Source organism: Elgaria multicarinata, chromosome 10, assembly GCF_023053635.1.
Source record: "Elgaria multicarinata webbii isolate HBS135686 ecotype San Diego chromosome 10, rElgMul1.1.pri, whole genome shotgun sequence".
In the NCBI taxonomy this organism is placed as follows: Eukaryota; Metazoa; Chordata; class Lepidosauria; order Squamata; family Anguidae; genus Elgaria; species Elgaria multicarinata.
In genome coordinates, this window is record NC_086180.1 from 65,497,162 (window position 1) to 65,510,191 (window position 13,030).

Here is a 13,030-nt window from a genome sequence, read left to right on the forward strand (position 1 = left end):
ATTTTGAGTGGAGGAAACCCTAAGAAACACAACAACCTCACTGATTCTGCCTTAATCGACTAGAGTATAAGAGAGGGAGTATTTACACAAGAAGAAAAAGTGTAAGGCAGCACCAATTATTAAGAGTAGTGAGAGTTGAGAACCTGAATAAGTAGTAAGAAGCAGCTTATTGTGAAGAAATGCTGCAGTCCAATGCAAAGTAATGCTAGTTATCCTGTCTGTTAATCTACAAGGGTTTATCCCAGTGAATTTAATGGGACTTCCGAGTAAACGTATATAAGATAGGCCATTACGGAATTGAATTGCCCCAGAAGAAAGGTTCAAGTTCAAATAGTATCGAATAGGGGAGGGGGGCTATTGCCCTCCAGATATTCTTGGATGTTCTAGGGATGGGCAGACTGTAGACCAAACATCCAGAGGGCCATAACTCCTGTCATCCCTCACCATTGGCTGGGACTGATGAGAGTTGTAGAACAAAATATTTGTTGGGCCATAATTTCTCACCCCTGTTGAAGGGAGTTTGCACATACCAGTCAAACATACCAAAGTGGAGCTGCATGGTGCAGTAGCAAATCAGTAGTGATGGGCAGAAGTTTTTTCTGCCATTGCTGATCTCTTCATTCAGTTCCTGATAAGCTTGACTGCAACCTGATGGTTCCTCAGAATACAGCTGGAAAACTCCAGAGCTAGAATGTTGCAACAAGCTTTATACTGTGCCACTCACATTGCATTAGTCATTCCCAGGGGACTAAATGTTCACCTCTGCGTAATGTTTTGAGATGGGCTCCTTAGTAGAGTTATCAAATGTCCACAGAGAGCTTCACAGGAAGAGTTCAGACTTAACCAAAGCATATTCCTTTTAAAGTTAAGAACGGAGTAGCTGTATTTAAGCTATTCCATTTTGAGATTATTATATTTATCCTGCTTTTACTGCATTGGCCATTTTCCAATGCCAGAATACAAGTATGGCAAGGATAGAGTTTTCTATTATAAATCCAATAACAGTTTATGGCTTTGTTCTTCTGGGGTCCTAAATCACATCTGGCTGATAACCTGATTTGATTCTTTTAGCTTTTGATAGATTATCAAAATATGTCTGCAGTAAAGGAGCATTTGTATGTACTGAGTTTTGCTTTGTACTCAAGGTGTGCAGCCCAATCTCGCCCCATCCCACTATAAAATGGGCTCCTACCTGTGGGATACTGTTATCAATAGAGTTTCTGCATGTGCACAAGTTCGGCTTCAGTAGCAAAAGTGGTTTCATATATGAATCCCCATTTCTAAACTCTGGTTGGAAGCCATATTGAAATAAGTCCAGATAACCTGACTAATCCAGAAATACCTGGAGCTGCTCATCCATAGACCACTTGACCACCTTGGCCAAAATCCCCCGGAGAGGATTGTCTGGCACCTAAGGTTTTTTGGCATCAGGTGGACACCTTATTTTAGTCTTTCAGTTTCTGTTTTAAATCTGTTACTGTATTCTAAATTGTTACATTGCTGCTAGATTTTATTTTAGTTTTAATTTTATATTGTAGTTTTAAACTTTTCTATTATATTTTATTGTTTTTTATGGTTTTAATTGTTGTGAACCTTCCAAAGAGCTTTGGTTATTGGGTAGTATAAAAACATGAATAAATATAAATAAATAAATTGGGAAATTAGAAAAAGCTTGTTTCCTGATTAATTGGATCAAGTATTGGCTTTTTAAGCAGCTGTCCTTTTCAGAGTAGCTGGATCAGCACCATTTTGCAGCCAAAGAAACATATCAAACAGACCAGCAATATTTCATCTGTTCAAGATGGAGATGACTCAAGCAGACATGGGCAAACAGAATCAAGATTGGAGCATATGTGAGCAAAGTTATCTGCAACATTTTTGCAAGTTTCACAGTGAGCTACCAAAGATTCCAAGGAAGGTGGGCCAGAATACAGAAGCCACAAAAGAGTTCAGATATATGAAATTGTGCAGACGTGATGGTGGTAACAAAGTAAGATTTGTTTGCTACTACTTTTGCCATAGAACGGCTTCCAATGAGCTCTAAGGCATGTTCAGTTGGATTCAGCACAAGTTTTTGCTCACCTTCACTGATATAATTTCCTCTGTTGCCTTACTGCCATCATCCCCTTATTAAACCATAGGGAAGGCTGAATTCTGGCAGTCAGGACATGATTGTGTCAACCACTGAAGACAATTCCTAATTCCAGAAGTTAGCTAGAGTTTTGACAGGGCAGCTGGCCAGATTAGTAAAGAACCCCTCCAGGCTATCTGAAAAACATTATGTTCCATAATCCTTCAGGGTCAGACCATTTTAACTGATATGCCACCAAAGTCAGTAATCATTGTAAACCCAACTGTAACCAGATAGTGACCTATTTATGACAACAGGATCAATAACAGATCGCCATCCATGGACCACCCATAATCTGTTCAGAATGAAAGACCACATCAAGGGTGTGACTTGTAGCATACATGAGACCAGAGACTTTGGGCTAGAATCCTGCAGGCTAAACTGGGCTGAGCCATGCTTGTTAATGTGGAAGTTAAAATCCCCTAGAATAATACGGGGGACTTCAATATCCCATCAGAGAACACCTATATCAGTTTACTTAAGGACTGGAAGGAAGTAGGGTGGTTGATTGGTACACCAACAGAATCTCTTATTCCATGTGTCCCAAATCATGTTCAACATGTGCCCTTTTCCCAATAGGATATCTGGTAAGCGAATCCTATGACCTATTGCAACACCACCTCCACTTTCCTGATTGTGCATTTTCTGAACAGAGTTGTTCCCTGGCAACAGTTATGCCTATACATTCCTTCTTGAACCAAACAGCCTGCTCTGGCATGCACACTTGGTTAACCTATTCTTCCAGAATTAAAACATTATAAGTGCTTTTCAAAGAATTGACTTGGCATTAAAAAAAGGAGCTTAAGATTTGGTGGATAGCCAGCATGACTCTGACATCTACAGAGGAGGACTGGAAGAGCAGTCAATCCTCTCCCAATATAACCCACATCAACAAAATTCCATGAAGGGGCCAAAAACCCAACTATATGTCAAAATACTACTGAGAACTGTCACCTTCCTTCTCTTATGGGAAAGGAACCGGGCTATACCATCTACTTTCACAAGGTTAAGCCCAGCTAAATTTTCAGGTTGTATATAGTTCTTTATATTGAAATGCAGAGTCATATATTCCTTGCAGTTATGTTTGATATCAGTAACAATGCAATACAGTGTTTTCTGTTTATGTACATTGATGGTGCTAGATAAATAAATAAATAAATAATAATAATAAATAAAGCAATATTTCAAGCCATCAGTCTGAAAGAGCTTCTGTGTTTATTCAGATGGCTTATTAATTGTAAGTGGAGTTTCAGCTGAAGTGTTACAAGGCTTGCCTATATTAGAACAAATGGTTTAATTCTCTGTATTTTGTAAAAGACAGAGGCCCCGTTCAGAAGACACCTTAAACCACGGCTTAAACCACAGCGGTTTAAGCGCTTTCTGGCTTAACCACCATGGTTAAAGCCGTGGTTTAAGGTGTCTTCTGAATGGGGCCAAATTTAAACTAAAGAGATTTAAATTTATATCAAATGTTCTACCTTTAAACATATTTTATTTAACTTCTTTGACATTATGTTTTATAGCTGAGAAAGACAAACAAAAAAGTTACATAGTAATTTCGCATGATGTGTTCAGTATGTAGAACATTCAGCAAGAAAGGCTTTGACAAACAACTGCATAATGGAATTAACAAAACAAGCCAAAAATATAAATAAATTCATAACACCTGGCATTTCAAAACTTGGTCTCTTGTTAGATCTAATTGCTTATATAATAAATGGGGAGGGAAGAATAGAGGAAAGAAGGGGGAATCGCCTAGAGTAGCAAAACTACAGCAAATCTCATGCATGTACGAAAACTGGGTTTCAGTGCTGGGCCAACCTTTTGCAGTGGGTCATATGCTCAGGAAACCGAAATGTGAAAAAGTGTTGTCTTAAACCAAAACCAAACCTGAAAACAAAGTAAGTTTAAGGAAACTGATAAAAACAATATATCAAATTGGTATAACTATGCTTATTATAATAAAATCATATTATTAGGAGAAAATATTTTTTAATCTTAAAGCAAATACATTTAAAATTTAAACAAAAACGTATATTTCAAAGTTCTGTTATTTAAACCCAGATCATTTTAGAAATATTTTCCATTCTGGTTTTAAAAAGTATGGCAGCAGTGTTTATACAACCCTTCTCGAGTTGTTATTACTGTCTCCAGAGAAATGGGCTTTGTCTAAGATGAATTCTTGGACACATGTTGGGCTGACACCTTTTTCTTCAGTCATTGGCTGTACCATCTAGGACTACAAACGTCTCGGCTGGGCATGTTGAGATGTGAGTAGTAAGCATTGCAAAAGTATGTGTACCTGCATGGGTTGTCTGTTTTGATTTTGGGCAGGGAGGAGAGAAATGTCTTGAAAGCTGCAGTATAGGAGACAGACGGGCTGTGAAAAGGGAGTTTGTATGCCTTTATCTGAAAATGAGCCAGGAGTGGTGTTCAGTAAAGCAGGACTGATCTTTCTAGTATCTGGAAAGGAGGCTTGAGTAGAAGGTACAAAGTTAACATGAGGAATGAAGTTTACATCTACTTCAAAGATAGCAGTAAGGTACTGAAGAAAAGAATAGTGGTGAGAACTGCATGTGTGAGCACAATCTTAGTTTATAAAAATAAAAGATGAAGAAACTGGAAAATAAATTGCCTCATAATTCCATTGACCAATTACTAAACCTGTAGATTTGGTTGCTACTTTGACCCAAAGGTAAATGCCATAGAAAAAAGTATATGTATTCATAGAAATTTTGGATTTGAGGTTAAATTGATAGGTGTCATTATCCCTTCTGTAACCATGGTTTTCTCCCTTAAGTTTGCCAACTTTTCAATTCACCCATAAAGCAGCTTGATCTGCATCCTGTGATTTCTTTAGGTCAACCAGCTGTTAAGACCAGCTTTTTCCTGGTCAATTGCCCAGCCTTATTTTATATACATATTTTGGTCCTATTACTTACTGTGTTTATCCATACCAATTTTACACCACCTATTTACACATCACCTAAAAGCACAGTTTTAGTCACAATTTATTCTGGACACAATCGAATGTGCACACCAATACAGGTAGGACCAGGTGACAGCTTCACATATAGTGGAAAAAATAACTACGTCTCTTAATTGCATGTTTCGATCCATACCAGTTCTCAGAAGTAGGAAATGCTTTTAATACTTTTTTCTAACCTCCAAAGAATGTGTTTAATGCTTTCCCCTTGTAAAGAAGGGCTTACACTTAACCTCCCCTCCCACCTCCCAAGACAGCACTTTTAAATAGTTAAAGGCAAAGGCACAATCCAGCACAGAGATAGGTATGCTTAAACCCATTGAGAACAACTGACTTAAGTCTGTGTTGGATTGTGGCCATAATGACTACACTCCTGTTGATTTCAGTGGGATTAAGTCATGGGAAGCAAATTTAGGATTGCAGCCAAAGTGGAATGTTTTAAATAAGTTAAACAGCTGTTTAAATTCTTAAATTAAGACTAATGGGCTAGCCTTAAAAAGCATCTGTGTAATTGTTGTAAAGTAGCCTTTTCTTTCTGATTAAAAAAAGAAAAAAGAACATCTATTTATGCTTGATAAATGAATGCACCTGGGGAGAAAAAAAGGAATTTTCATGAGGAGTGTGTGCCAAACAGTTAGAAACAGTTTAAAAATAAAACAAAGAAAAATAGTTCAAATGTAATACAAAATATGTTTAATGGTCAAGGAGTCATTACTTAAAATTGCATTTTGGACTTAAAAAATACTAACTCCAATACCCTCTTTTGGAAACTATTCAAAGGTTGACACACATGTACACACGGGCACACACACACAGTAGGGGACAAAGTATAATATTTGAGGTAATTTTTTTTTTTTTTATGTATTGCATTTATATCCTGTCTTTTTTCCTCCAAGGAACCCAAAGCGGCGTACATAATCCTCCTCCTCTCCAGTTTATCCTCACAACAACAACCCCGTGAGGTAGATTGGGCTGAGAGTCTGTGACTGGCCCAAAGGCACCCAGTGGTTTTCCATTGGCTGAGTGGGGACTAGAACTCGGATCTCCCAACTCCCAGTCCAACACTTTAGCCATTACACCACACTGGTTATTAATATGACATAGTTGTGACAAGCAGTTCCGCTGCTGAAGTTTGTAGATCTGGCCCTATAAGCTGCAGGACAACTTCATGCAAGCTGTTTTGAACTCTTCTGAAGAAAGGAATAAGTGTGATTAATATATGTACTATATTAAGCCTTTTGTACCACAGGGCCTATAGTGTGGATACATAGATGGTGTCAACATGAGAGGTTCAGTTTCTGGGAAGAGGTTCTTAGAGCTTTGATAATGAAGGATTACTGGCAGAAGGTAACCTGCACTTCATGAGGATTGTGGGAAATGTGCTTGGCAGAAGCATGGTGAACCTGATCAAGAGGACTTCAATTTAAATCCTTTTGGGAATGGAGACAAAAACCCGAGATAAATACAAAGGTAAACAAAAGGATATGATAGGAATTTGGGGGTAACCAGAAGAGTTGGATAAAATAGCAAGAGAGTCACTGAAGCAGCAGAATAGCCAAAGCTTTTGATATTCATACACTAATGCATAGAGTATGGCTAATAAACACGATGAGTTTGAACTCCAAGTACAGGAAGGTACTTATGACAATAGACTTGGTGAGAAGCTTTCATGGTTAGAATGCAGCAGTCTAAAGATAAAATGTTGGAAGGAAAGGGAGGGGGAATAGCATGCCCAAACTTTGTACTTCTGGACGTAATTTCAAGAGAACAAACACAATAGATCTGGGTAAAAATAAATAGCAATGGAAATAAAAGCAACATTGTCGTTAGAGTCTGTTACAGATCACCATACCAAGGAGACCATGATGCTTACAGATGTGTCAGGGAAACAAGAATTAGTAGTAATGGGGGACATCAACTACCCTAAGATTTGCAAAGAGACAAACATGGTTAAGCATAGACTCTCCAACAAATTCCTATCATGCCTTGCTGACAATTCACTTTTTCAGAAGTTGGGAAAGGAAATAGCATGGAATATTGTGGGGGACGGCATGGCTGACTGACTGGCTAGCAACATTGTGTTGGAGATCTCACTTGTTGGAACCTTTAAGTCTTTCAGGTCCTGTCACCACATGCACTAAGACTATTATTTATTTATTTAAAACATTTATATCCTGCCCTATATCAATAAGATCTCAGGGTGGCGTACAGACATATACTTCCATTAATTTTGCTTGTGTAAGTCATTGAGTTATAGTCATGCTTAAGAAATAATTAAAAGTCAGTAGTTGTTTGAATCAGAACAAAACCTTCTAGATCAAATGAACGACCTAAATCCAGCAGAGATGATGCATGTGAACTCATTACCTACCAGCAAGAGGGAAGAAAACCAACTGCTAGCTCAGCAAAATATTTTAATGGACTAAAAGAATTAGTCCTCTGAGCTAAGACTACAGCAAATGAAGCCACTGCCCATTTGAGGTGTTTGCTTCTCAGTTACTGAATTGCTATGGGCAACCACAACACTTTCTGACCTTCTGCCAGCACATTTTAATCTTTAAAGCATCACTTCCTACTGAACAATATTTCAGCTCAGACAAGAGTTGGAAGATTTGTTTTCCCAGATGTGTTCCCTGTCCAGCTTTTCTCTCTCCTGCTCCTCCTTTCTCTGTTGATTTGTAACAATGTAGAACAAAACAAAGCATTTGTTGTTACAGTTTTTATTTTCAGATGACAAATTCCTGCTTTGTTGCTGCAAGAGCAAAACTCTTGCTTTCTAAATGTCCATTGGGGGATGACTACGATGAAACCGTTTCAGCATTGAGGCCTTGAATCAGAACCACTGATATAACCTAGCATTCATTTGCTACCATATGAAGTAGCTCTTGGGGAACATCAGCAATCAGAGTTCTGCTGGCATCCTGAAACTATTTGAAAATGCTAAATCTACTGGTTCAAGATAAGTTGTTATAAGCGTGGGGCAAATTAATATTAGGCTTCTGGGAATCCAATGTCCTCCTGGCCTGTTGCAAACAGGATGGGAGGAGTGGCAGAAGTGGTTTTTTGCCTCTCTATGTCCCCTATGAAAAGGAGGACAGGGCCCCTGTATCTCTAATAGTTGCATAGAAAAGGGAATTTCAGCAGGTGCCATTTGTATATATGGAGAACCTGGTGAAATGCCCTCCATCACAACAGTTAAAGCTGCAGGAGCTATACTAGAGTGACCAGATTTAAAAGAGGGCAGGACACCTGCAGCTTTAACTGTTGGGATGAAGAGGGAATTTCACCAGGTTCCCCATATATATACTATACAAATGACACCTGCTGAAATTTCCTTTTCAATACAACTGTTAAAGGTACAGGAGCCCTGTCCTCCTTTTCATATGGTCACCCTACCTTATGCATCATTTATACTCTAGACAGGCCTCTGAGCCCATCTAAAGGAGACACACTTTTGAAGGCAGGGCTGGAGAAGCCATAGGATTCTTTAGAATCTGACCTCTCTTTCCTCCCCTCCCTGAATTCCAGAACATGCCCTTGCATACCTCTCCAAGGGCTTCCGGGGCCGCAATTGCAATCTTGGAAAGCAACTGGCATGGCTCTTTCTGTGATGGCTGCATGAGAGCGGGGCAGGGATCAGATGCCATAGTATTATTTATTAGTATTTATTTATTACATTTATATCCCGCCTTTTTTCTTCCAAGGAACTCAAGGCGGCATACATAATCCTCCTCTCCATGTTATCCTCACAACAACAACCCTGTGAGGTGGATTGGGCTGAGAGTATGTGACTGGCCCAAAGTCACCCAGTGGGTTTACATGGCTGAGTGGGGACTAGAACCCGGATCTCCCGCCTCCCACCTTAGCCACTACACCACACTGATGCCCCTTTTGAGGTCACTGCAGTTCTTCAGCCTTGGAGAGGAGACGCTGAAGAACTCCATGGTCCCTGGCACACTCTCCAGGACCACAGAATTGCTTTTCCATGCATTTATTTTATTTTAAACATTTCTAGGCCACCTTTCAGGGCATGTGCTTTCCCAAGGCAGTTTACAACAATAAATCCCATATAGTGAAATAGATTCTGTTAAATATATAATCCACTTTTCCATCACAAATGATGCTCAAGGCATTATCATTCGTTATTCATAGATTTAAAATCATCCCAAGCCATTTTGATGTGTTCTACTCTGTTTTAATATATATATATATAAAAAAATATTGCATAATTTTTATTTTATTTATTGCATTTGTATACCGCCCCATGGCCAAAGCTCTCTGGGCAGTTCACATAAGATAAAAACACTGAAAAACAATATACAAAAATTTAAAACCACAAAAACATGCAAAGTATACATCCATTTAAAACCACTATAACAACTTTAGAAACAATGAGCCAAAAAAGAGACCCAGGCTCATTACATATTGTTAAATGCCTGGGAGAAGAGAAAAGTTTTGACCTGACGCCAAAAAGATGACAGTGTCGGCGCCAGGCGAGCCTCGTCAGGGAGATTGTTCCACAGTTGGGGGGGCCACCACAGAGAAGGTCCTCTCTCTTGTTGCTACCCTCCAAGCTTCCCTCAGAGTAGGCACTTGGAGGAGGACCTTAGATGTTGAATGTAGTATTCAGGTAGGTTCATGTCAGGAAAGGTGTTCCATCAGGTACTGTAGTCCCAAGCAGTGTGTTAAAACATAGTAATGTTAATTTATAGGTTAAAACCAGCACTCTAATATTTGACACTTTTATGATTAAAGTAAGAAAGGGGTCATGATAGACCAAGACATTTGTATGGAATTTTGTGGCTTGTCCTTACAATTACCCTTTTCCCCCAATATCTGCCTGAATATATCCTCCCATTCCAAGTGAAATTGCTACAGATCGGAAACAATTATTGCTTTATCCATTTAGGTTTATATATGAACATAGGTAGTTGTCTCACAATATTTCAATCCCCAAATTTCAGAATGTCAAAATTCTGTTGTTGCTAGCAATGTTGTTGCCTAATTCCCAATTAAGTTAGACAATACTGTGCCCCCCCCCCCCACAAATCAATAGAAGGGGTAGATGTGCCACAACTCCATTTCAGGGATGTACCTTAAAGGCACACTTCCTTCTCGTGTCTGTTTCTGCTATCTACCTCTAGGCCAACAAAACTTTGTGACACAAGCCAAGACTCATGATATCAAAGGGATGAGTATGGAATGATGGTCGTCAGCCATTTGCTTTTGTTCTTCCTCCTTGACCTTGAAGTAAGAGTGGCATGCATTGCATACCCACAATCTATACACTTAGTCGTATGTACCGTGCCTGTCATTTGCAAGACGATAGCGTGGATCATAAACACATTTCTTGCATACCCTTCAAAAGAAAACAAGGCATGGGAGCAATCTCTTACACTTACAAAGAGAATGCCATTTATCTCCTCAGTTGCTCATTCACTTCGCATGCCTACATAATGCAAAGCTGCACGTGCAGCCTGGATTGGTGCCTCTTAAGGGATCTGTTACCTCTAGAGATAAGTGAATTCCTGTCTTGTCTACTTTTTTAATTTTTAGTGGAATCTATTCCCTGCCGTCTGCCAATGTATTGACTGTGTATAAACTGGCCTCACATTTAAGGGTGAATGATGAGAAGCTTCTGAAGACCTGGAGAGATTTTAATAGCAATGAATGTTTGTGATGCTGAATGTGGGTGCAGCATTATCCTGTTCCAGGCAGAGTCCATGGACAGAACCAGAAAAGCAGAGCAAAAGTTTTCAGAACCACAGAGCTGGGAGAAGAGCAGGCCGAATATAAAGACACACAGGGGTTAAATAACATGCCTTAAAATGTGGTGCATCTGGCTCCACCCATTCTGAAGAAACTGCTGTTGCTTAAAGGGGTTGAGCCTTAATGCTGTTTCCAACAGAACCAAGGAAGTTTTGGCTCTAACATAAGTTTGGAAGTGAGGTCTGAAAAGAAAGGCAAAGTGTGGAGGAAGCCATGATGGTTTCTATGTTGGCCTAACTAATCCTGCCTAAAGTTCCAGCTAATTATAGAAGCCATTATTTTGTCAATTTGAATCAAATTGTCTGATTGTACTACTGGAGCTAATGGGAAAATAAGATAGAACTAGAGGAATTTGCAGTGAAATCCTGTGCATGTCTACTCAAAAGTAAGTCCCACTGAGTTCAGTAAGCTTTTCTGCTACGTAAACTGTATAGCACTGCAGTCTTAGAAACTTGGTGCAGAACTTTAAAATTCAGCAGTATACCTGCTGAATCAGTAAAATTGGAGAATATCATATTTCAAAATCTTCTAAGCAATGCATGAACTATAGGATATGAAAAAGTAATGTAGTCAGAACTGCATTATATAGGTGTTTATTTCTAAAGTGTGATATGCCTACTTGTGTAATCCAAAAGATTTTATGGCCTGTAGCTCATGTTATGATTTCCTGCTACAGAGGTGTTTGTACAAGTTCCTTGCTCTTGTGTCCGAAAAGGCTAACATAGTAATGTTAATTTACGTATAATGAACTGTAAATATATGGATAGTCACATAACACATGCAACTTTTCTTTCACTCTCATTTTATATTTTCAGACATGAGAATTGATTGTTGAGGACATATATGTGTGAGTTTGTCCTAATTCTCAGCTTTTAGGCATTTTCACTAACCACTTAGATGCTGTGCTAAATGTATTGCAAGTATAATACTATTTACTTTTTAATTTCTAATATTTAATATCCTGCTGACTAGTCCAGAGGGTTCTTGCAGTAACTTACAAATGGAATAAAATAAAAATACTTACAAACAAATTAAAGCAGCAGTCATGAAACACTAAAGAAATATAAATACCAATCAATCAAAAGTCAATAAAACCTGACTCAAACACAGCAGCCAAAAAGCCTTCCTGAATAAAATAGATTCTGCCTTCCCTCCCACCCCCAAATCATGATTACTTGATGCTTAAGCTCTGGATTCACAATGATCTGCTTTTAAAAACACAGGCACTATTCAAACTGTTAAAAGATTGTACTGGGAATAATGTTAGTGCTTGCAATAAAATAAATAAATTGTATTGTAATTACTTTCGTGACATGGTGCTGCAGAGTCATGGTGGGAAAATGCCACATCATGATGTGCAGCTGCAAAGCATCACAGCTGGGGCTGAATCTTATCGGAGCTTGTTAGTGTTTTGTAAGCAATTAAAATAACAATGAGCAGTCTAAATAAATTGGTTATCTCCAATGTACTGTTCACATCGTTTTAGAGAACTCTGCCATTCATATTTGGCAATAGCCTTGGCATTACCGTTCACAGCACACCATTGCTGTAAACCATTGTGTCTTGGAGATGGAAGGTATTAATTAGGGATCAGCAAAGCCGTTAATACATGGTAATGATGATAATGATGCTTAGTGTTTATATATAGCTTTAGCATGTTCAAGCCTGGTCAAAGTGCATCGTGTATCTCGTCATAAGAGTTTAAAATAAGCATAATAATGTTTATACATTTAGGAAGCAGAAATAGTGCTACATATGTAATCTGCAGCTCCAAAAATGGTTCAACGTCAATACTGAACAACAACAGATTGCAAGTGGAATGACAGTTTACAGCAGCCTTTCATAAATCAGTACCGGCCTGTAGTATTCCACATGCACAATGGATGTTGGACTCTTATCAAATAGTGGCTTTTCTGCAGGTTTTTTGAGCAGGATTCATGTACTCTTAAGAAATGCATTACGTGAAGAAGTAAAATGTTGCAGTATACCCTCACACCCTGTTTTGGAATGCTCCTGTTCAAGGTTCAGCCAAGCAAACAGCCATGTCCTTTTCCAGGGTAGGATCTACACTACCGCTTTATAATGGTTTGTAAGAGTAGTGACAACTGTTGGGGCCCAGGACACATTCAATATACATTTTTCAA